Consider the following 5597-nt stretch of genomic DNA (forward strand, 5'->3'; position numbering starts at 1 on the left):
TGCAGTCGCCAACTGACCTCCGAGGTGCGTTATGTCGGGTTTCAATCATCATCATCGCCGTCGCCGCCGCCGCCACAACCGTCGTCTTGTGTGGCTCTAATCTTCGCCTCGGCTCGCCGACCCCCTGGGTGCCCCCTCCGATGCCCATCTCGATGACCTCCGCTACCCTGCAGACCACCCCCACCCCACCCATCGGAACCCTCCATTCCCCAATGACGTCCTCACCGATTTTCCGCTATGTTCTATTAAAGAACGTCCACTTTTGTTAATCCTTGCACGCCGTGCAGGTTGCCACCGCTCTCCGCGTCCGCCTGAGTTCAACGGTTCGGAATCTCACATTTCTACACCAGTTTCATTCCACACGCTTTGATTTAACCTGGAGCTATGCTTGCGGTTCTGTCTCGAGATTCAGAAATGTGTGGATCCATAGGCCAGTGGTACATGAGCTGAAACCTAAATTCTTTCTCTACTCTTTGGTTCTTTCGGTAAAGTCACGTAGGTAGAAAAATAAAATAAAAAGTAATATATCACGACATTTCGATCGCAACACAAGCGGTCATCCTCAGGCGGAAAAAATAATCCAGCAGTGGAACTGCTGAATCAGCGAGAGTGCTGTTACAACAAGACGTTTTATATGTTGGCGAAGGGCAAGCAGGCGGGGTCGGAGCTGGAAAGGAATTCCATCCCCGCACGCAAGCACGTCAGTTGTGTTAATGGGGGAGATTAGGGAGAGAGAGATTAGGGAGAAAGATTAGCAAGAGTATCGTCCCCGCATATGCGCACAACAGCAGTGTTCATGGGAGATTAGCACTATGTGGATGGGAGAGATTAGGCAGAAAGATTAGGGAGATTAGCAAGTTAATGTCATGTCTATGTGTAACACAAGCTGCGGCGCTGCCAACTGCACTATGAGAGGCAAGCGCGTCCACGCAAGAGAACCACCGCAACGGTGGTCGCACCAGTGAGACACCCAGCCCATCACACAGCCAGAACCATCGATACATCGAGGCTAAGGGAGCAGAGGTGGCCATGTTAGTGAGACCCCAGCCCGTTAATGCAGAGGCACCCAACAGGGCAATGCAACTCAGAGAGTCGGCGATAACAGCCAAATGGCAGGGAAGAATGGAAGCACCACAGCAAGTTACGACTTTGCTTGGTTCATAACGTCCTTCCAGTGATTGCTCAGCTTATACCCATCTTCTCGGTTGAAATTGTATCTGTGTTTATATATCTGGATGGCTTCATGGACAAATCTTTGATGGTAGCCCGAAGGTTTGCAGAGTACCTTGGTCAATATCGTGCGAGCCCACTGCGTTATAACAATGATCAGGCGCGGCAAAGGGATTAGTTCTGCCGTGTTTCTCTCTCTCTCTCTGTGTGTGTGCCGCATCCTTTCTCAGCAATGTCGACGATCATGATCGTGGCCATTCCTTACATTTTTCCACCGTCAGTGGAAATATTTGCTCGAGGAATGGAGCCCGGCGAGGAATCAACCCCCAGAGCGAGGAGCTCGCGTCTGGCTCCACTTCCACACGGCTCGCACGTGGCTTAGCCTTAACGGACTGAAGAGAGTGGGTCTCGCCAGATGCAACTCTCTCTCTCTCTCTCTCGTGAAATCATGGTGGGGTGGCAGGGGGTGGATTCTACACAACACCGACCAATGGTGCTTGGTCAGGAAAAGCAAAGCACGTTGACCCACATTCCGAGATGCCTTGCAAGCACCACAATGCCACTCCTAAGGATGCGCCAATGCCAACATCAGAAGCGGTGGCCTGTGCAGAATATTGGGGGAAACACCTGTACAGAAGTTGAACAGGAGACACGGCGAAGAAAGAGAGTCGAGGAACGTTGCAATTTGACCAAAGGGAGAGGGGGTGGGGCCAGAAAAATCTGTATTTGGGCTGACGTCGTTTTTTCGCGAAGAACTCGCCTCTGGACGACATCTGTGGGTGGGGGGAGGGGGGGGGGCTTCATAAAGCTCGTTGGAGAGCGCGGCGATTCATCCGCTACAAAGCGCTCGTCCTGTTATATCAGATGAACAGCCGCCATGACAACCGACACCGAGCTCTCTCCTCATCTGATACAGACGCGCCGCCGCGCTCCTTTTCAGAGACACCCGCCTAACCCACTGCGGTGATCCTTGACCTCATCGCGCGGAGGACCTTCTCGGCTCGTCTCGTGCAGGACAACCCTCGACCCTCATCCAGATCCACAGCCCCTGGGACTCAATTCGCACACGACCTGTGGCCCAATGGATGCAATCGACGCGAGCTCAAAACGGCCGACGTACGTCGGGATGGGTCGACGCTGTCACAGGGCACGAATAATTGGCAAGGGAGATTACAATGGATGGTGGAGGGTGGGGGGTCCACCTGTAATGGGGAAAGCGGGTGACTGGAAATTAGAAAAACCTGCAGCAAACAAGGTGTCAATCACCATTGGTGTGGCCGGCTTCCAACAAATATGGATCCCCCGCCGGGGGAAACTTGCCTGACCAAAAGTGCAGGGTGCTTCAAAAGAATGTTAACATTTACATGGGACTATCGTTTTTAAGGGAAAAATAACTTATAATATAACACCGTAACATGATAACAAATGCGACGTTCATAGCTTCAAAAAGTCTCCACTTGTCCGCCATCGTTGTCAACGCGTGCCTGGAATCTTCTCCAGGTGGTTTCCAGAGCTCGTAGGCGGCGCGTTTCTTGTGGCGTCGTTGCAAAAAAAAATTCGGAAGTGTTCACGTTTTTTTTAAGCACTCCCCCCCCCCCCCCCCGTATAATAGTGGCGGCGATAAAGGTGAGCCTCGAGAAGTTGGCTCGAACGAAATTGTCACCACAATTTTGTCCCTCTTTCTTCCCCACACCCCCCGGGCAGGAGCGCATCACCGATCCCTCAAGGCACGATTCCACGAGAAGCTTCGCATCGCGACGCGTGGCAACCGTTTGGCTTCGTGTGGCGGGTGAAAATAAACTAATGAGTCGGAATACCCGGAGAAAAAACCCACCAACACCACCACCACCCACTCGCCTGACGCGTACGAGAGGAAGTGACGGCGAATCGCCACTGTCATCTGTCGGGCTCGCCTCGGCAGACGCACGCCCTACAAACACCTGGCCAAGGTCAGTCGGAGAGCCCACCCACAACTACTCCCCGCGCGCAACCCCACTGGCTCGAAGCTCTGTGAGGTTCCAGGTGACATTGGGTGCAATTTCAGGGTGACTTATCAACATTTTTAAAAATATAATTTTTGCCAACGTCAAAAGCCGATGACGTATGCATTCATTTTCCGAATGTGTCTTGCCAACATTTTGCGATTCTTGCCCGGCGCTTTGGCGGGCGTTTGCAAAGCGATCCGTCTCACGGGCACACAGAGAAGCAATCCGGCAAATGCGCTGAAATGCTCCCGCAGGCGCGTGGGGTGTGTGTGTGTGTTTTTTTGTTAACCTCGGCATGCACGCAAGTTTATTGCATATTAAATAATAATGGTGATAATTATCGTAATAATGTTCAGCCTTCGGTCATTGGAGTTGTTGGCACCATGCTTAAAAGTCGGTGATTTTGTGTGGCCTCCAGATGAAATTAAATTAAATATCCCTGGATTTGAAGCTTTCATGACTGCAAGGATTTATACTCTTAGGTTTTTTTGGTAAAGTCACGTAGGTAAAAATAATAATAATAAAATAAAATAATAATAAATGAAAATAACTAAATTAAATCACTGATTTAATTGAGTTATTTTCATTTTTTTTACCTACGTGACTTTACCGAAAAAACCTAAGAGTATAAATATCCCTGCGCGCACCCGATTCTCGGGCCACACTGTATCCATCATCCTCTGTTCTGCCGCGTTTAAAAAAATAAAAAAAAGTTTGCTTCTCGCATTTGTACGATTGGGTAACGTCGAAGGATGCCAGGAATTCGCTGGAAAGTGGAGACGCGACAGGGCGGCGATCCTATCCGTCACATTCCTGGCCCGCCCTATCGTCTGCCGAGTGGAGGGCGGTGCATTCTGGACACGAGAGCCCCACGCCACGCTCCCGTCGAGTCCGCCACATCTCCGCAGTCACGAACACGTGGGAGGATAGCTAAGTAAAGAAAATTAAAAGTAAAGTCACCAATACAATCTCTGCCACGTGGCCCCAGAGATTTTACCGGAGCCAGTTGCAATCCTCACGCCTGGCGTTCACACTTTGCGGTCCGGTAACTCCGTGGTTTTTTGTTTTGGGTTGTCCCATCCCAGACCGGACAAACTTGACCTCCGCTCCAGGGCCCCACCGCCCCCGCCACAGCAATGTGGAACTTTCGCACCGCTGGCTCTGCAGGGCTGCGATCGAGACATGAGCACGAATGCCACCGCAATTCTCGATTTGAGCAGGAGAGCGTGTCGACTCTTTTCGTTTCTTTTAAACCAAATCTCTTCGGGTGTAACCACTGGACGACGACGGCGGCAGTGAGCGTATTTAAGCAGAAGTCCACAGTAGAGCAGTCGCGTGCGCGGTGGCGGTGGCGCAGCCGGTTAGCGAACCCCGGCTACCCGGGGGTTCGATGCCCGCTCACGGCCAATAACGGTCTTGGGCCTCCCCTAGGTCGACTAATCCTCGAACTGGTCACTGGTGCAGAGGGTAAACATCGCCACTTGGGAAGAAGGGTGGGCCGTGCGTGGTGCTGGGAACCCACGAAGTCGTGTGCCACAGTGTTAGCCAACATTGGTGCCACTCGCTAACAGCGCTTGCCCCAACAGTCTGTTAAGGCTATACGGGGGATCTTTGTCTTTAGTGGGGGGCACCATGGCAGTGGTGTCTCGCAGCGGGCGGTGAACTTGGTTTGGCCAAAGGGATCATTCGGTCGTGGGGATGATGGTGGAAGGCCCCAACCAAAGTGTACTACGCTTGTTGAACTTCTTTCGCGCCGTACGTAGCCAACCGTGTTAGTCGGAGGTGCGGGTAGAAGGACAACAAACTTAACACAATAACAACAAGCGCTTGTTGTTGGAATTCTAAAAAAATCTCTTCTTGTTATTTTGATTTCCAACGATGCAATGGCACTGTGTTGCATTTTTTTTAAAGGGGGGGGAGGGGGTGGTGGTGGTGGCCCCTATTTCCACGCGGCCGTCTCAGTGTCAAGCCCGGGCCTGCCCCGTGCCTTCGCGTTGCCTCTCCGTCGTGGTGGTTAGGTGCTGGGGGCGGTGCCGTAGTCGGCTCCGCGCGCACAGCGAAGCCCGTGAGGTCATTCGCAAGAGGAGGAGGACGTCGCGTGCCACCGCAGTGCGCAACCCTCTATCTCATTTTTCGTTCGAACTCAGCCTGCTGCTGGATGAAGGGCTCCCCATGCCGTGTGCGGGTCACGGGTGTATGCTTGGGCATGCGTCACCACACTGGTCGGTGCGGGGTTGGCGAAGGGTGGAACCGTGGATGTTGGGAGCAGAGTACAGCACAACGGTGGGTTTCGCTGAACCGACAACGACGCTACGCAGCAGCCTACATGAGCTGCGTCACGGTGGTCGCCCATGCAAGCACTCCGACCAGGCGCAAACGCCCGCTTAGCTTGGGAATTACACCACAGACTCCACACTCGACAACACAGAGAACCTGACGGAT

This window comes from Lampetra fluviatilis, chromosome 36 (assembly GCF_964198595.1).
Source record: "Lampetra fluviatilis chromosome 36, kcLamFluv1.1, whole genome shotgun sequence".
Classification (NCBI taxonomy): domain Eukaryota; kingdom Metazoa; phylum Chordata; class Hyperoartia; order Petromyzontiformes; family Petromyzontidae; genus Lampetra; species Lampetra fluviatilis.